The following is a 20,636-nucleotide window of genomic DNA, read 5'->3' as shown; positions in this document are numbered from 1 at the left end:
ATCACATGACACTGAGATGCCACATCTGTCATAAGTACATGCCAGTTGCCCAGTGCCCAAATTTCGATCATGTGACCAAGGAGATGCTATGCTAGTTGAAAGGAAGGCCAACCATTAGTTGCTTTTTTAGCAGGCTTCCTGTCCCTTTAAAGCAGGAGTCATCAACCTTGGCAACTTTAACATTGGCGGACTGCAACTCCCAGAATTCTGGGAATTGAAATCTGCCAGACTTAAAGTCACCAAGGTTGGAGACTCCTGCTTTAAAGGGATGCTAAACTGAATGGTTGTAAGTCGAGGACCACCTGTATGTATTCTCAATGCAATTACGGAGACGCGTAGCTATTTCACTAGCACGAACCCCCTGCAGAAGGTAAAGAGAAAAGATCTTTTACAAGAAAATAATGTTTCGTGTCCTCCAGCAAGTTCACATGTCTGCCTTATCTCCATCCTTGCCGTATTGTATTTATACAACCCAAAAGATTAGTTACTTACAGTCCTCTCCTTATTGTCCTCCGACCAAGAGAGGAGCGCATCCAGCAGATAGAGATCTACAATCCCATTTGTTTCTCTACAAATAAAGACAACACACATTCACCAGATTAGCCGCAAAGATAAATGAAGAGGGCACTTGCGCATTCCCATAGTATAACTCATCGAAGCTGAAAACTCACAAGTTTTCATGCTGGCGGGCCCCTTCTTCAAAGTTGCAACAAAAAGAGGTATGTGTTTTTGGGGTGTTTTTCTTTTTAAAGAAACGGGGTTCAAAAATCCTAAGCAAAGATGTGTGAGAGAAAAATGTTTTGTTCTCCCTTTCATTTGGACAACATTCCTAAAAAGAATGCTTCAGATGTTAGGACTGTGGATACAGCACAACACACGAGTGGTGCGGTGGCCTAGAGGTGGAGCGCTCGCCTCACAATCAGGAGGCTGTGAGTTCAATCCTAGGTAGAGGCAGATACTTCTCTCTCTCTCGGCATGTTGAGAATATATCTGCTGAATATAACTCCTCATTGGCGACAGGAAAGGTATCTGGCCACTCAGTTCCATTCAGTTACCCAGATTCCATCCAGTAAGGGATTGTTAAAAGAAGACGATACAGCACAACACACATCTCTTCGTAAGGAAAAAGAGAATGTGGATCATCACTCAGTTTGTCGTGGATCGTGCTGGGACATACAGAAAATTAAGAGCACATTACAGGTGGTCCTCGACATATGACCACAATTGGACCCAACATGTTTGTTGCTAAGCGAGATATCTCTTGTGAATTCTGCTCTGCTTTACATTCTTTCTTGCCTCAGTTGTTAAGTGAATCCCTGCAGTTAAGTTAGCAAAACGGTTGTTAAGTGAATCTGGCTTCCCCATTGACTTTGTTTGTCGGAAGGTCGCAAAAGAGGATCATATGATCCTGGGACACTGCAACGATCATAAAGATGAGTCAGTTGTCAAGTGTCTAAATTTTGATCACGTGACCAGGAGGGTGCTGGAGTTTTTTCAGGGCCTTCAAACGGTTACTAAATAAACTGTTGTAATTCGAGGACTCTCTGTAATGCATACTCATTTGCAATAGTTTTGAGGCCACAGATCCTGGTTTACAAGAAAGACTTGTGTGAAATGTTAATCTGAAAAGGGCCCCATAGGCCCAATCTGAATGTTAGAATCCCAAAGTATTATGGTATAGGATAAGCTCCTTGGAAAGGAATCACAAACTACCATATTTTTCGGACTATAAGATGCACCTAAATTTACAGGAGGAAAACAAGGGGAAAAAAATAGTTTTCGGCCTCCGCACCACAGGTGGGTTGTTAACAGTTTGCACTGGTTCAGGCCAACTGGTAGTGGAAATCGTGACTGGGTCGCCAAACCTGTAGGGACAACAGGCTCACTACACCCCCGGACCGGTTCCCTGGTCACTGCGGCATGCCCCCCCCCCCCCTGCCATTTTTATTACAGGCAACTGTGCACAGGCACAGAGTGTGTGCAAAATGCATGCAAAGCATGCGTGCACCAAACCGGCAGTAACACCGGAAGCACCACACGTCACGTTTTCTGCTCCACACGTCACATTTTCGACCTCCCTTCCCCCCATAAGCATTCTGCAGTGCTACGCATGGCACATTTTTGACAAAAATGTGCTTGTTTTCACAAAAAACACACCCATTTTTGGTCTGCAGAGTGCTTCTGGGGGCCAAGGAGGGTGAAAACAAGCTGTGCGGAGGGTTCAGGAGCCCTAAAACAGACCTGGTTTTGGCAAAAAACGGGACATGCAGAGCACTGCAGTGTGCTTCTGAGACCAAGGAGGGCGAAAATGCAACGCGCAGAGGGCTGGGAGGCCAAAAACAGGCCTATAAGACACACCAAAATTTTCACCCATTTTGGGTGTGGGGGAGGGGGAAAGTGTGTCTTATACTCCGTAAAATACAGCATTTCATTTCTCAGAAAATTTCAAACTGTTTGTGCAATCATGCTGTGATAAGATAGATGTGTGTTGCAGTAACAGTAACAACAGCAATGGCATTCTAGTTTTAAAAACTTTAAATTCAAAAATTATTCATTCGAAATATAAGGCACTCTACATGCAAAGCATATACGAACATATTTAACTACAGCCCTTCTTCACACTTTCTTACCAACACAATTCCCATGCACTGCACTTTTTAATAAACACGCATGTATTGTATTTATGAAATGTATACAGCCATCAATCTCATGGAAAATAATTCGGTGGCATACAACAATCAGACAAACCAGTAAGATAATAAAACAAACATTATCCCAAACCAAGATATAGTAGTTACTTATTAAAATAGCATTAAAAGCTATAAAAGCAAAACTAAAACAAAGATAATAATAATAGAGGAATATTAATAATAAGGGAGCCATCCCATTCATTCACTCGTCCCCTGGGTTCTCCAGGCTTGATGGCATAACTGGGACTTGAGGGGCCTTTGAAAGTGGAGGAGTGATGAAGCCAACCTCTTCTCTAAGGAAGATTTTATAATGGGCTCCATTCCATAATTGGCCCCGTTATTAATGGGGGTACCGCAGCAGAAAAGGACCCAAGAAGAAGCTCCCTATCAGAATAACAGAGGTAGAAGGGACCTTGGAGGTCTTCTAGTCCAACTCCGTGTTCAGGCAGGAAACCCTATACCATTTCAGACAAATGGTTGTCCAACCACTTCTTAAAAACTTCCAGTGTTGGAGCACTCACAACTTCTAGAGGCAAGTCGTTCCATTGCTGAATTGTTCTCACTGTCAGGAAATTTCTCCTTAGTTCTAGGTTGATTCTCTCCTTGATTAGTTGCCCTCCATTTGTCTTGCCTTCTGGTGTTCTGGAGCACAGTTCGACCCCCTCTTCTTTTTGGCAGCTGCTTAGATATTGGAAGACTGCTATCATGTCACCTCTAGTCCTTCTTTTGACTAGGTTGGACATTCCCAACTGCTGCAATGGTTCTTCATATCTTTTAGCCTTCAGTCCCCTACTCATAGGCGATCTGACAACCAGACCCCTAACAGACCCATTGTGTTGAATCATGTGGGGTGGACCCTTGAAATCAGGACTCAAATTCAGAAAACCTAGGGAGAAATACTCTCCCATTTCGATAACTGCTCTCTGCTTACCAGTTATGCAGCACAGCAACGAAGAGGGGCTACAGGGCTCCCAAGTTCTCTTTCCAATTGGACCTCTGAGATGCTTTTGATGGTAGCATTGGTTTCTCTGTACCTCAGGACTGCCATCTGTAAGACAGAACAATGCAATGCACTTCAGAGCGAGGCTGAAATGAACCTCTATGTTCATACAAAGTATGTTTCCCACCACCACCACCCCGGCCCGGATTCTGGTGGCAACGGGTATCCTCGACTTAAAACCACAACTGGGACTGGGACTTCCACCGCTAAGCCATGTGGTCGTTAAATGAACCAGGCTCAATTTTGCAACTTTTGCAACATGCAAATTGCACCTTTGTGCAATGCGCTCTACATGGGGCAGCCCTTGAAGAGCATTCGAAGACTTCAGCTCGTCCAGAATGCAGCCACGCGAGCGATTGTGGGTGCACCTCGGTACACCCACGTTACACCTATCCTCCGCGAGCTGCACTGGTTACCGATTAGTCTCCGGATACGCTTCAAGGTGCTAGTCGTCACTTATAAAGCCCTTCATGGTATTGGACCTGGGTATTTGAGAGACCGCCTGCTGCCAATTACCTCCCAAAGACCCATTAGATCACACAGATTAGGCCTCCTCCGGGTTCCGTCTACTAGCCAATGTCATCTGGCCACTACCCGGGGGAGGGCCTTCTGTGTGGCGGCTCCGGCCCTTTGGAACGAGCTCCCCGCAGAGATTCGGACCCTCACCTCTCTCCAGGCCTTCCGAAAAGCCGTTAAAACCTGGCTGTGTTGGCAGGCCTGGGGTCGATGAGTTCCCTTCCCCTCTTGAATCGTGTAGCTGTTGGTTGTTTTAAATGCCCTGTACTTTTTGTTGTAGTTTTGGTGTTTCCCTTCCCCTCCTTGGGTTTGTGCGCTGCCCTGAGTCCCGTCGGGATTAGGGCGGCATATAAATAAAATGAACCTTGAACCTTGAACCTTGTTAAGCAGATCCAACTTCCCTACTTCCCCAGGGACCTTGCTTGTCAGAAACATCCTAGGAACTTGCGAGTATATGACTCCGGGAAGCGACGTGGGAGCTGCGGTGGTCATAAATGTGAAGACAGGCCAAAAATCCCTTTTTTCAGCACTGCCCTAACTTCAAATGGTCATTAAATGAATGGTCGCAAGTCGAGAACTACCTGCGTTCTAATCAGTGAAGATTTTGGTCATTCTTCTCATGGAATTGCGCTGCTCACCAAGAAATCTATATGTATCCTTTGAGATGTATGGCAAGCTCCTGCCCCATCATATTTAATTTCATTTGTTTTCAATTAAAAGGAATGTGGACTCTAAGACCGATATTGATGTGCTCTCTTAGGCTTTAAAACACAAAAGGAAATTTGGGATTTACTAATAGGCCTTTCAAGGGACACGGTGGCTCAGTGGCTAAGACTTGTTGATCAGAAAGGTCGGCAGTTCAGCGGTTCGAATCTCTAGCGCTGTGTAACGGAGTGAGCTCCTGTTACTTGTCCCAGCTTCTGCCAACCTAGCAGTTCGAAAGCACGTAAAAATGCAAGTAGAAAAATAGGAACCACCTTTGGTGGGAAGGGAACAGCATTCCGTGCGCCTTTGGCATTGAGTCATGCCGGCCACATGACCACTGAGATGTCTTCGGACAGCACTAGCTCTTCGGCTTTGAAACGGAGATGAGCACCGTCCCCTAGAGTCGGGAACGACTAGCACATATGTGCAAGGGGAACCTTTGCCTTTACCTAATAGGCCTTTGATGATTCGGAGTAGATAACAGCTGCTGACTCTCAACTATCAGACAACTGAAAACCACGAATTATGATTTTAGTATTTAGTATTTAGTATTTATTGGGATTTATAGGCCGCCCTTTTCCCTGAGGGGACTCAGGGCGGCTTACATTCGTAGGGAAAGGGGAAGTGCAATATAAAACAAAAACAGTATGTGACAAAAATAAACAGTTAAAAAAAACACAACTTTCACTCAGCATTCAACACTCGGGCGGGGTGAATTAGAAACTTATCCCCAGGCCTGGCGGGATAGCCAGGTCTTGAGGGCTGTGCGGAAGGTCTGGACGGTGGTGAGGGTGCGAATCTCAACGGGGAGGTCGTTCCACAGGGTCGGAGCTGCTACTGAAAAGGCTCTCCTCCGCGTAGTCGCCAGTCGGCATTGACTGGCGGATGGAATTCGGAGGAGGCCCAATCTGTGTGATCTAATTGGTCGGAGGGAGGTAATCGGCAGGAGGCGGTCTCTCAAGTACCCAGATCCACTGATTTTGTAGTTATAGTTTCTTTTGGTTCCCTTGCACGGCTTTGTGATCTTTTGACAGGCAGTCTTTGAAAAGATGACTAAATGAAGACAAAAAGCCACTAGCAAATATAAGTTACACTTCCCTTGCTTACACAGCTGAAATTTAAAACCACAAGCTCTACACCTTTAAGTCCCTTGTTTGTTTTCTTAACAAAAGCTAAGAGCTCCAGTTCAATTATTGATTTAAAAACTTCTTAGGCTCGCCAAGTGTGCAGAATCACTTGTTCTTGCAGGTGAAATAGATGCATTTTGCATCTGGCTTGAGTCCACCAAACCAACAACCCATTGATCATTCGGAAAATGCATATTGTCTGATCAGACGAAGTCTGATAGCTAAGGGAGAGGCCGTAACCTCCGTAAAATAAAACACAACGCTATTCATCTCCGTATCTTTCAATCCTTGCCTTGCATTTCTTCATGCTCTGCATAAATACCATCCCTTTCCTTTCCTTTAGCTTTTCCTCAGCAATCTTTCTCTGCTAACCTTGCTTTGACCACTTTGGGGTTCTGGGCAGCTTCTGGTCTCTCGTTTTCTCTTTCTCTAATGAGCCAGGATGCCTTATCACCTGCTAACGGAAAGAAAGTTAAGCAGCAGGGAGAGGGGGGGGGGGGAAGGAACTCTACGGCTCTCCTACTGAAAGTCAACTTTTGATTTGTCCTTCTCCAGTAGAGGTCACTAATGCATAGAAGACTCACAAACCAGTTGTTTGTCTAAAGCACATCCTGGAATTAAGCCTTGCTAAGCTCTCCTTCACGCTGCCAACTGATAAAAAAGTTTAACCTTCATAATTGAAGTCACTTGCTTTTCTGGTGAGTGGTCTGGCATAGGAAGGAAGCAACGCAAAATGCCTCGACACTTTGGATTTCCTGCTCCCTGCAATCTAGTTCCCCCAAATTCTGCCTTTTGCCTCATTGGAGAAGACATCGACAGTGTGGTGCAAACAAGGGTGAATGCAGCCTGGATGCACTGGCGAGAATTCACTTGTGTGTTGTGTGACACACAATGTAAGATTTACAAGACAACCATCTGCCCTGTTGCACTGTATGGCACTGAATACTGGGCAGTAACAACAGGGACCGAAAGCTATCTCCATGCCACAGGAATGTGAATGCCCTAGCTCCCATCTTGACCACATCACAAATGACACAATTCAACAACATTTTTTTTTAAAAAAATATTGAACACTTTTCATTTTATAATACAATTTCAATCTTTACAATGCTCTGGTATCCGTATATCTAATATGTACATGCAAGTTATTTACATTATTTTTCCTTTTCTTTTATGTGCGCATCTATTTTATACAATATACCATTATGTATGTATGTATGTATGTATGTATGTATGTATGTATGTATGTGTATTTAGTGTCACCTACATACCTATTTCCCTGGCTCAGCTGATAAAGGAGGAGAACCTTGTGGCTTAGTGGTTAACACAACTGCTTAATATGTAATACAGCACAGGTTCAAATCCCAGTAATGGTATGACTAGCTGATGAGAGATAAACAGCTTGAAATAGATCTATACTAGTCTCCCTTTATTTATTCATCAGCTCAAATACAACATATATATATGTGTGTGTATATATATATATATACACACACATACACATATACATACATACATACATACATACATATACATACATACATACACACACATACACACACACACACACATACACACACACATTTTTGTCATCTCTTAATTTATTTTAACCTTCTTGATCTTTACTTCTATTCTCCAATCAATTATATCATGTGTCCCAAATGAAATAGTATTCCATTTCTTCTTTTTCTTTTCTCTTCCCTTTCTTTTATTTCCTATTCCTTTCTTTTGTTAGCCTATTCAGGTCCACACATTCTAACACTTTTTTTTTATCACCATTCCATCAGAGGGGATGCTATCTGGCTGCTGTTACGATGTGTAACATGATATATTCCGTTTTGTTTACAGTAATTTCCTCTTAGTATACCTAATAAAAATATTCCCGGTTTTAAATCTATTTGTTGTTTGGTAGTTTTCTCTAGCCATTTTCTTATCTTTGTCCAAAATTTCTTTGTTTCTGTTCATGTCCACCACATATGGAAATAGGTTCCTTGTTTCTGTTTACATTTCCAGCATTCAACAACATTTTAGTGTGGCACCAATTATAGAGAAGACGAGAGAAGGCCTCTTCTCCTGAGAGCAGCACCTTCCACCATGGCCAAGACTGCCTGCCAACTAGAAGTCAATGGCCAATGACCTTGTGGGCGCTCAAAACAGAGATGGCAAGATACCATCAATAAAGATATGCAAGCCCAGGCCTGTGCCTTGGAGGTGTGAGCTGACCATGCAAAGTGGTGTTCAATGATCTGGAAAGTAGACCCAGCACTTGCGGGAATACAGTAGGAGGAGGGAGAAGAAGAAGAAGAAGAAGAAGAAGAAGAAGAAGAAGAAGAAGAAGAAGAAGAAGAACAAGAACAAGAAGAACAAGAACAACAACAACAACAACAACAACAACATTGGAAAACGCAACCAAGTGGTGTAAAGTTTTTCACCATGGAAGTTCTACAAGAGAGGAGACTTTGCCAAGAACGCAGCCAAAACAAGAAACTAGTTTCAGCACCCCCGTTAAGGAAGACATCATGATATGGAATTGGAATACAGGAAGCCCTCGACTTACAACTACAATTGAGCCCATAATGTCCATCGCTCAGCTAGTCAGTCATTGAGTTGCATCCCACTTTATGGGCCTTTGTGCCACAGGTGTTAAGCAAAGCCCTGCAGTTGTTCAATGAATCATGCAGTCATTATGCAGAACTGGCTTCCCCAACCCCCCCCCCCATTGATTTTGCTTGCTGGAAGTCAGCTGGAAAGGTCACTGATTGACAATCAATGACCCCCCACCCACCCACCCACCTAGGGACAGCAAACCATCATAAATACATATCAGTTGCCAAGTGCCCAAATCTTGATCATGTGACTAGCAGGGTGCTGCAATGGTTGTGTGAGAACCGGTCATAAGAAACTTTTTAAAGTGCCACTGTGACTATCTGTATGTATCCCACTAAGTATGCAGCTGTTGACAAATGACAACATCACTGAATACTGGAAAACTGTTTAGACAAGAATCCAAATTAGGTTGTTTCAAGCCAAACCATCTTTAAAAAAAAAAAAAAAAAAAGCAAATGTTTAGATACTCTACAATGTTGGCAACAACTCTTAATAAACAGAAAGGGAAGCCTAGAGGAGATTAAAGTGCTGTGTTTCCCATAATACATTACGCCAGGCAAATATTCTTAAACCTTGCTCTCACCCTTTGAAGCCATGACATCAAGCAGAAAATCCCATTCGCTTGCTTTTCAATGGATTGGTGCTATGATACGTGAAACTACCACAGGTTGGACTTAGAAATATCATCTCTGGGACACCAATCCATCAACCATACCCTTCTAACACTGAAGATGTTACCTAGTCTGGTAACAAAATGTCTGCCCTGAGCTATATACTGTTGTTGTGTAGGAAGTTAGCACATACCTCTCTCCTAGAAAAATGTAATATTCTAGGATGTATTAAAAGGGCAGAATATTATATTTCCCTGGAGAAACATGGAGAAACATGTTTTCAGGCAGGAAACAGACTCACTCTTAACAGCCCCCACCATCCTCAACAGCCCACAGCACTTAGGAGATAAAGAGATAGCTAGGTCTATTCATAAGCAAATGCCCGCACCTAAGATCCAACAAAGGCAGGATTAGCCCTCTCCAAGTGATGGGATTCAGCCGGTTCGCACCTATTCAGGAGAACCGGTTGGTAACTTTCCAGGCAGTTCGGAGAACCGGTTGTTGGAAGAAATCTCCTTTTGTTTTTCCCCACTTTACAGGGCTAATCCTGTAAGGAAGGCAGGAAGGAAACATTCTGGTGTTGTTTCTAGCCTCATCTTTGTTGACCTGCTTACAGAAACTGCCTCTCCGGTTAACCCTGATTACATTGTAAGAGCTAAGGCGAAGCACCCATCGACGGGAGTGACGTTGAATTGGCCACACCCACCCAGTCACGTGACCACTGAGCCCCGCCTACCCAGATGGCCATTAGGGCAGAGAACCGGTTGTTAAATTATTTGAATCCCACCACTGCCCTCTCCCTATCTCACCACATGGCACCTGGGAAGATTACATCACCCAGCAAGGCTCAACCAAGCCTGGGACTCAGGACATCCTACAGAGTTGCCCCTGCGTGGCCACACGGGAGTCTGACAGCCAATCAGAATGCAAGCTCAAATTCAAAAGCCCAGAGAGGGTATAAGAGTCAGACACTCTCAGCATCTCTTCCCTTTTTTTTCTTCTTCACCCAACCTCTTCAAGGCATGTGATCCAGTCCACCATTAAAATCATTTTTTTTCCCAAACAGCCACCATGTTTCCCATGTCTTTTTCCCCACTTGGAACTGAACCCAGAAGGGCGTTTCTTCCAACAGTTGTCCATTGTTTTGCTTAAGGCTCAACATTTACTATAATCAATGAATACAGTAACATAACTGCTTCTTATTTTTTTTTTTAAAAAATAAGTTTTTTAACATCTGTCACCATGGAACCAAGTTTCTTGGACAGAATAATTGGTAGATCTTAAATGATGAAAGGAGGGCATCACAGCACTGAACCACACTGAACAGTTTGTAATGAACCATAATGAATGGGTGGACATATCTGTTGTGCCATCAGATGGTTTCTAGTAGGAAGATCTATTTTCCTGGTGAAAGAGAAGGGTTGACTGCAACCTGGCTGAGTTTGCATTGATTACTGTAATGCGCTCTACATGGAGCTGCCCATGAAGAGTGTTCGGAGACTACAGTTGGTCCAGAATGCAGCCGCGCGAGCGATATCGGGTGTACCTAGATACACCCATGTTACACCTATCCTCCGCGAACTGCACTGGCTTCCTATCGGTCTCCGAACACGCTTCATCACCTTTAAAGCCCTACATGGCCTAGGACCCGGATATCTGCGAGACCGCCTCCTGCCACATACCTCCCAGCGACCGATAAGATCTCACAGGCTGTGCCTTCTCCGGGTGCCATTGACCGGACAATGCTGGCTGACGACCCCCCGGGGGAGGGCCTTCTCTGTAGCTGCTTCAGCCCTGTGAAACGATCTACCCGCAGAGATCCGGACCCTTCCCACTCTCTCGGCCTTCCGAAAAGCCACTAAAACCTGGCTGTTCTGGCAGGCCTGGGGCTGTTGACCCCATGAACGAGGTCCAGCCCCACCTAGGTTGAGTGTATGGTGTGTTGTTTTTAAATCTGTTTTCCTCTTTCCCTATATTTTAATCTTTATTTTTACTCTTGTATTTTGTAAGCTGCCCGGAGTCCTACGGGAATGGGCGGCATATAAATTTATTAAATTACAATTACAATTGCATACCAGATACAAGTCTGAGTGAGAAACAATGCAGTTACTTTTCAATCAAACATGATGTATAAACCCAGCCCTTGTTTAAACTCAAGAATCAGTGTGTCACGTGAATCTAAAAAATCAGGGTTGGGTGAGCGATGGTTAACTTAACCAGGGGCATGTGTGACATGCAAAGTAAACCAATTTCCTTGTATTTAAGTACAATGACAATAAAGATTATACTTATATTTATTCTTCTACAGAATGCATTTTGTCAACTGACCCAAACTTTTCCTACAGTTCAGCATTCGTTCCCAAAGAAGGTTTCAGAGGGTTCTGATTCCATCCCTCTTCCAGATTTTTACATCTCTGGTTTGCTGCATTTCAAAACGGAATCATGCAGCCCCGGGGAACATGCAAAAATAATAATCATGCATAAATAAAAATAAAGGGGTGAATGATACCGAGAGCTAAAGGAATTGCTAATGACATAATTGTCCCTACTCCCTAAAAGAAAATATTAGGCGCATAACCAAGCTGTGAGAGATTATCTGCAGGGAAGGCTGGGAGGATTTCCAAACAAATTGAACAGAAGAGAAAAAATCCAGATGGGTGGGAGAGAACGTGAAAAGAACAACAGTGAGAAAAAAGAATTCCATGCAGAAGGAATACTGGAAAAGTGATTTTCAGTCATGCGCTTACATCAAAATGCACCCAATGCATTATTTCAAGAGAAATGCTATACTGGCAGGTCTTAACCCACAACGGTTCCTTTAATTCAGTGTTTCTCAACCTTGGCAACTTGAAGATGTCTGGACTTCAACTCCCAGAATTCCCCAGCCAGCGACTGCTGGGAGTTCTGGGAGTTGAAGTCCAGACATCTTCAAGTTGCCAAGGTTGAGAAACACTGCTTTAATTACTGTTAGAAGTTACAACAGTACTGAAAAAAGTGACTTATGACCATTTTTTTTCACTTAAGACCAATGCAGCATCCCCATGGTCATGTGGTCAAAATTCAGGTGCTTGGCAACTGACTCATATTTATGACGGTTGCAGTGTCCTGGGGTCATGGGATCCCCTTTTGCGACCTTCTGACAAGCAAAGTCAATGGGGAAGCCAGGTTCACTTCACAACTTAACAGCTGCAGTGATTCACTTAACCACGAAGGTCACAGAATGGGGCATTTAACAAATGTCTTGCTTAGCAACAGTAATCTTGGACTCAAGGGTGGTCATAAACCGAGGCCTACCTCTCATGCTATAAATTCTGACCATAAGACTCATAATGAGCAAAATAAAAATAGCTAATCAATCATTGTTGACTCCTCACCACTTGCTGGAGCAGTTCCTGCAATTTTCTTGGAAAGATATTGGAAGTGGTTTGCCATTGCCTTCTCCCTAGGGCTGAAAAAGTGCAGCTGGCTTCGTGCCTAAGATGGGACTAGAACTCACGATCTGCTGGTTTCTAGCCCATCATTTTCCCATCGCCGTTCCCTTTTGAAAGGCTACAACTTCTGATGTAACGAACAGTGCTGTCAAACGTCATTGAGACATCTTTGCAGGTGGTTTGCTAATAGTTCTTGCTTATCTCCAAGCTGTGAAATGCTCCCATTCCCTCTTCCCTTCCTCAGTTCAAATTCACTGCAACAGCCGAGGCTGCATTCTTTTGATATCTAATCCCCGTCTGCTTGCAATTCCAAGATAGAGAATTTTAAGGAGATTACGGATTAACATTTTACAGTAGCCGCCTGAATTGTTCTCATTAATGCAACCCAACCGCACAGTCACGGGTTGAAAAACACAGCTTGCTTTTCACAGTTATGCATGATGTTCCCCAAGGTATGATCAGAATTTTTGCTTTTTGCCGCGTATGTCCTGTGGACAAAGAAGAAAAGTGGGATTCCGAAGAAGCACAAAACCGTCCCTTAAGTGAAAGAAATAAAAAAATGTTCCCCAGACCACTGTGGAAAGATTCACTTAACAACAGTTTGACTAATTTAACGACAACGGTGATTCACTGAACAACTATGGCAAGAAAGGTCATAAAATGATGATTAAGGGACCTTGAGACTAAAACATATGAAGAACGGTTGCAGGAACTGAGTATGTCTAGTTTAATGAAAAGAAGGACTAGGAGAGACATGATAGCAGTGTTCCCATATCTCAGGGGTTGCCACAAAGAAGAGGGAGTCAAGCTATTCTCCAAGGCACCTGAGGGCAGAACAAGAAGCAATGGGTGGAAACTAATCAAGGAAACAACTTAGAACTGAGGAGAAATTTCCTGACAGTTAGAACAATTAATCAGTGGAACAACTTGCCTCCAGAAGTTGTGAATGCTCCAACACTGGAATTTTTTAAGAAGATGTTGGATAGCTATTTGTCTGAAGTGTTGTAGGGTTTCCTGCCTAAGCAGGGGGTTGGACTAGAAGACTTCCAAGTTCCCTTCCAACTCTGTTATTCTATGTCTAAACAAACTTAACAAACAAACCAAATCATTTAACAAATGTTTCACTTAGCAACAGAAATTTGGGGCTCAATTGGGATCGTACGTCGAGGACTTGCCTATGCACCATGCAAGGGAACATGTAGCGTCAATGTCACACATGATTGTATCATGGGATACAAGCCAGGGGTGGGTTCCGGGTGGTACGGGCCGGTACAGATGTACCAGTGGTAGCTGGGAGCAGTTGTTACCATACTGGAACGGTGAGCCGTTTGGCTCACCCGTGCACCCACGTTCCTTACCGCTTTTTGAGGCAAACGGCCCAATTGCACACGTGCGCAGAGCGAGTGGTGCCTGTGTGACCTCCGCCAAGCAGCTGAGTGTCGCTGGGCGGTGGCGAGTGCATGCATATGCAGCGCTCGTGCCCACCAAGGATGCCCGTCCCCATTGCAGCGTACCAGTTGTGACGGGATCCAGAACCCACTACTGATACAAGCCCACGTGTGTTATTCTTGGTGGATACACTACATTGCCAAAAGTATTCGCTCACCTGCCTTTACTCAGATATGAACTTCCTGTAAGTGACCTCCCATTCCTAATCCATAGGATTCAATATGATGTCGATCCACCCTTTGCAGCTATAACAGCTTCAACTCTTTTGGAAAGACTGTCCACAAGGTTCAGGAGTGTGTTTATGGGGATTTTTGACCATTCTTCCAGAAGTACATTTGTGAGGTCACACACTGATGTTGGACGAGTTTACGTGGCCTACCACTTCGTGGCTGAGTTGCTGTCGTTCCCAAACACTTCCACGTTCTTATAATACAGCCGACAGTTGACTGTGGAATATTTAGGAGCGAGGAAATGTCACGACTGGATTTGTTGCACAGGTGGCATCCTATCACAGTTCCACGCTGGAATTCACTGAGCTCCATTCTTTCACAAATGTTTGTCAAAACAGTCTGCATGCCTAGGTACTTGATTTTATACACCTGTGGCCATGGAAGTGATTGGAACACCTGATTCTGATTATGTGGATGGGTGAGCGAATACTTTTGGTATAATATAGTGTATATTAATTTACCACATTTAGCTATCTGGGAAAATAACCTCACCCAGGACAAATCCTCAGTCAGCCGAAGGACCCCAATGCTGTGTAAATTACATTATCCCCATGATTGATTGTTTCAAATTGCTTCTGATTTTCTGGGCAGCTGCACAAGCAAAGATGCCCTTCACAAGTAAAACCTGTGCCCTTGGAGGAAGAGTGTGCATTTTAAAAACGGAGAAGGGAAGGGGGGGGAAAAAGGAACAAATGAGCAAAAGGATTCTAATGAAAGAGAGAAATATAAAAATGCAACTTAGGAGCACAACGCAGCCCAAAATGTCGGTTGCTAAGTGAAATATTTGTTTGGAGAGTTTTCCCCCCTTCTTAACCACCTTTCTTGCCACGGTTGTTAAGTGAACCAGTGCAGTTGTCAAGTTGTTAAGTGAATCTGGCATCTTGTGCATTGACAAAATGTGATCCCTTGACTCCAAGGCAAGAAAGCCGTCACAAAGGTGAACCAGTTGCCAAGCATCCGAATTGTGATTGTGTGACCACAGGGATGCTGCAACGGTTGTAAGTGTGAAAAATGGTCGTAAATCACTTTTCTCAGCGTTATTGTAACTTTGAACGGCCACTAGATGTTGTAAGTGGAGGACTACCTACATTAAGAAGTTCTAAATCTGATCCCACCATAATTTTTCCTGCATTGTACTCTGATTTTTGACTGGTAGATTGGAGCTTCAAGGACCTAGACCAGTGTTTCTCAACCTTGGCAACTTGAAGATGTCCGGACTTCAACTCCCAGAATTCCCCAGCCAGCATTCGCTGGCTGGGGAATTCTGGGAGTTGAAGTCCGGACATCTTCAAGTTGCCAAGGTTGAGAAACACTGATCTAGACCTTTTTGATTTGTATTATTCTTGCACTTGCAACAGATTTAACAGATTAACAGAGTTGGAAGGGACCTTGTAGGTCATCTAGTCCAACCCGCTCAAGCAGGAGACCTACACCATTTCTGACAGATGGCCGTTCAGTCTCCCCTATTTGTTCGGCTATTTGTTCAGTGGCCATTCAAAGTTACCAGCGGCAGTGAAAAAAGTGACTAATGACTGTAGCAGCATCCCCAATGATCGCATAATCAAAATTCGGACACTTGTATTTATGAGAATTGCAGAGTCCTACGATTCAGCGATCGGCTTTTGCGACGCTGTGACAAGCAAAGTCAACGGGGAATCCAGATTCACCCAACGCTCCTGTGACGAACTTAACAATGGCAACGATTCACTTAGCAACTGTGGCATGCAAGGTGCATAAAATGGTGCAAAACTCAGATAAAAGCAGTCTGGCTTAGCCATATGGAATAGTTCAATTTTCAATTTCAATTTATTAGCATTTGTATGCCGCCCACTCCCATTGGGACTCTGGGCGGCTTACAGGCAAGACAAACATATATTAAAAAAATTTAAAATAAAAAATAAGTGTTAAAAATATCAACAACATGCATACAGTTGGAATGGGGCTGGATACTAATCAACAGCCCCAGGCCTGCCGGAACAGCCAGGTCTTTGTGGCTTTACGGAAGGCCAGAAGAGTGGTGAGGGTCTGGATCTCTATGGGGAGATTGTTCCATAGGGCCGGAGCAGCTACAGAGAAGGCCCTCCCCCGGGGACCCGCCAACCGGCATTGAATAGTTGGGCTCGACTGTGGTCATAAGTTAAGGACTACCTGTATACAGTCCCCATGCTCTGTACTGTGTCCAACTGTGGACCAATATCACCCCACTGGGAAAAAAATACTGCCCTTCTACGGCTATTTTTCAACAGCTCTGTCTTAATTAACTTTTAATTACCGGTTTTCCACCCTGCAATCTGTCCTGAGACTTAAAGGAACAGAACTGAATTTATGATTAAGCAAACAGTACGCATTGCAGCATAGATTCCCCCCCAAAACTAAATCACCCAAGGGAATTAGAGTCATTACAGTAATTGAAGATAAATTAACTCATTAAAAAAACGCCATGCAAATGTATCCCTACTTGACTTCCAGACAAGCCTTTAGCATTAAAGCATATAAACAGCCAAAGGGAGGAGGGGGCAGCTGATCCATTTGGTGCTTTAAAAAGCATCAGCTGATCCAATGAGACAAAAAGCCCCCTTCCCTAAAGCAACAACGAACCAGGATGTGGTCAAGTTAATCCTGCCCCCAACGCAAGGTCAGCCTAGATCAAAGTCAGTGGCAACAAAGAAGTCCTTGTGATTATTATACTTAAAACCCATGAATTACAGGATTCTTTAAGAAGATTAACGCTCTCCCTGGAGTGCATAATAGGATGTTGACATATTCAGCAAAATAAGGGCCACTTTATAACAAAAAAATGTGCACGGTGGAACTCATGACCCAGCTTGAAAAGAAGCAAATCAGCAAAAGAAACGGAGCGTTAATGGTTGAAGGGGGGGGGGGGACATGCACCCCTACAAAGGTCCCAGATTTCACTTACATTTTCTCGTATTGTCTTTGACTTACACCAGTTCCACCATTTAGCGACAGTTCAAAGTTACAACGGCACTGGGAAAAGTGGCTTAGGGACCGTTTTCACACTTACAACCGTTGTAGCATCCCCCGTGGTCACATGATCAAAATTCGGATGCCCTGGCAACTGACTTGTATTTATGATGGTCGCGGTGGGATCCCCTTTTGCAAACTTCTGACAAGCAAAGTCAACGGGGAAGCCAGGTTCCCTTCACAAGCGTGTTGCTAACAGCTGCAGAGATTCACTTAATCACAGTGGCAAAAAAAGGTCGCAGAATGGGGCACACTCACAGAGGGGGGGGGCGGGCAGAGCCTGGACCATGCATCAGCCGTCAGATGGGGAGAGTCAACAGTCCCCAGGTCTGGAGGTAGCTGATGGGGAAAAGGGGCAACAGTTGGGTCCAGTGTCTTGATGTATGAATGTGCAGTAGGCAGAGGAGAGGAGAGCAGTGGAAATCCATGGGCTGGTCCTTGGGACAGAAGAACCACTGCTGCTAGCAAAGCCCCACCCTAGCTCTGGGGATAAAAGGCAGGGGGGGAGAGATGAATAGACGTGGCAGACAACTATTCATCTTCCAGCGGGATGGACTTGTTAGTCTGTGAGATAAACTTTTTGCTGGGGCTGCTGGGGATCCTAACAAAGAAACCTCTTGAGTTCAAAGGGTTTGTCATGTCTGGGGAATTTGATCATAACAAACAAATGTTTCATTTGGCAACATAAAATTTTGGTCTCAATTGGGGCCGTAAGTCAAGGACTACCTATATATTTACATTTGCTCTTGGGATATCCATCCCCTCCTTCGGGGAGTACACAAAGAATGCTTTCTCTAATTTTCCCTGTAACAACTACTTTGTCAGTTGGGCTGAGGGAGAAACTATTTAATGTTCTTCCATAGCCAAGGTGGAACTCAGCCCCCAGAGTTCTCAGCCAATAGCTAAGTCATTACATTCTTCATTTGTTTGTCAAACAAAAATTGCAAATTTGAACAAACAAAATGAAAACAAAAAAACCCTAAAATATGACAGAGACTATAAGCGTGTTAGCACATTCACCTACGCCAGTGGTGGGTTTCAAGAATTGTTGGAACCTACTCTGTGGGTGTGGCCTCCTTTGTGGGAGTGGATTGCCACTCATGTGACCGGATGGGAGTGGCTTGCCGCCCATGTGACCGGATATGAAATTATGAATTAGTACTTAGGTCGGTCCAAGTAGCTATTCAGAAACTCTGGCATTGAAGCATGCAAGTCTTAAAGCTGTCAAGTTACAAGATTCTTGCCAGTGGTGGGTTTCAAAAAATTTTGGAACCTCTTCTGTAGGTGTGGCCTGCTTTCCGGGTCCACTGGTGGAACCTTTTCTAACCGGTTTGGTAGATTTGACGAACCAGTTCTACCGAATAGGTGCGAACTGGTAGGAACCCACCTCTGACCCACGCCCCCTTAGGAGCCTGTTAAATCTAGGATGATGTTCACAGAAGTTAAGTTGGAATTAGCACTGTGGAAGTTAGTAGTTGAGACAGCTGAACAACTTTTGTTACAAAAACCGAGGGTTTTTTTACAACCAAGTTTAAAGCAGTTTACATTAAGTTTAAAGCGGTTGTTACATTATGGTTAAAACTAAAAAATCATTTACAGTTAAGACTGGTTTGTGCTGGTTAAATGATAAAATAAGCCACAATGGCTGGAGTCCAGCTATGCTACAACTATGCTCCCTAATTTATAAACTGCTCTCCCCTTAATCAAGCAAGGAATTAGCAGTCAAGAAAATAGAAAGTGAAGCAGAAAGTTAGACGACAAAACCAGAGACATAAAATCTATGCAAGAATGTAGCTTTAACACTAATGTCTGGCTAATTCAGCTAACAAAACATATGAGCTAAGAAAGCTTTAAACAGCTTGAATCTAAAGAACATCAAAATTTCCCATAAATGTGAAATGCACAGGAAACTTCTACATGTTTTCCAAGAATCAAATTCTGCATTTGGCCTGGGCTGCATTAACATCGTCTCATAAAACTGCCTTTAGAATCAAATATCTTGGCCCAAGGCTGTCATGTTCTAAGTCTCAACTGCTACAGTACAAAAAGATATTGTGCCATTCACTTCCGTTATCAAACAGACTTGTTCAAAAGCAGCTATTACTAAGCCGCTATTATAAGCAATGTCTCCAGGGTTGTCCTTTAAAGGACTGGATGATGATGATGATGATGACGATGATGATAACAACAACTGAGTTTCATGTTTAATGAATAAAGTATATAACAACAACAACAACAGCTAGTAACATAATGAGGCTCTTTAAGTTAGAGTCCTGAAAGAATAAAAATGTGGGCTACCGAGGTGGTGCAGTGGTTAGAGTGCAGTACTGCAGGCCACTTCAGCTGACTGCTATCTGCAGTTCGGCGGTTCTAATCTCACCAGCTCAAGGTTGACTCAGTCTTCCATCCTTCCGAGGTGGGTGAAATGAGGACCCAGACTGTGGGGGCAATATGCTGACTCTGTAAACCGCTTAGAGAGGGCTGAAAGCCCTATGAAGCGGTATATAAGTCTAACTGCTATTGCTATTGCTACCAACTCAAAAGGTGCTTTTTCAACAGGCAACTTGATTTTCTTGGTGTTTTCTTCCAAAAAATTTTGCTTCTCCTCCAAGAAACTTCTTCAGAAGGAAGGAAAAGGAGGAAGAAGGAAGAAGGAAGTAGGAGGAAGAAGAAGGAAGGAAGGAAGGAAGGAAGGAAGGAAGGAAGGAAGGAAGGAAGGAAGGAGGAGTTGTTGGTGAGTGTGAGCAGCTTGACATCACTCATGTCGGGGCTGCCTGTGGGGCCCGAGTGCTCTGCCAGCGAAAACGGGCTCCTGAGCTCCATTTTTGGCTGTGATGGCCTCCTGCAACCGTCTGCCAGTGGAAACAGAGCTAGGGAGGACCCTCACAACCTCCGTTTTCTCTAGCAGAGGCACCACAGACCAGCCCTTAGCTGTTTCCAGGACGGCCCCGCAGGCCAGATCTAAACACCCCATGGGCTGGATCCCCCCCCCCCCCGGGCCTTGTGTTTGACACCCCTGGTGTAGAATTTCCATTGCTAAGTAAACACATACCTGCTGCTAAACACTCAAATTTTGATCCCATGACCATGGGGGTGGATGCCGCAATGGTCCTGAGTGCAAGGAGGGGGTTATAAGTCACTCTTTTCAGTCCCAATGGTTACTAAACAAATGGTTGTAAATCAAGAACTCTCTATATCCATCAGCTTTTCGCAATCTGGGTTTCTCAGGATGTCCTCATGCAACAAGCCAGGTTGGGAGGAGATGCACTGAACGGTGAAGTTTTA

The 20,636-nt window shown here is 44.0% G+C and overlaps 1 protein-coding gene across 2 annotated transcripts in view; it reads right to left on the bottom strand.

The window, feature by feature from the left end:
* ST3GAL4 (ST3 beta-galactoside alpha-2,3-sialyltransferase 4) overlaps positions 1–20,636 on the bottom strand; it is a 160,637-nt gene that overhangs the window by 70,993 nt on the left and 69,008 nt on the right. For both annotated transcript variants that reach the window (XM_032229149.1, XM_032229152.1), the window contains exons 2-3: positions 3,622–3,738; positions 493–568 (exon numbers count right to left, since the gene is read on the bottom strand). The gene's annotated coding sequence lies outside the window, so the exon portion shown is untranslated. The remainder of the gene's footprint in view (positions 1–492; positions 569–3,621; positions 3,739–20,636) is intronic.

This window comes from Thamnophis elegans, chromosome 13 (assembly GCF_009769535.1).
Source record: "Thamnophis elegans isolate rThaEle1 chromosome 13, rThaEle1.pri, whole genome shotgun sequence".
NCBI classification, from domain to species: Eukaryota; Metazoa; Chordata; class Lepidosauria; order Squamata; family Colubridae; genus Thamnophis; species Thamnophis elegans.
Note: the sequence above shows the minus strand (reverse complement) of the source record. Positions and strands in the feature narration are given on the sequence as shown.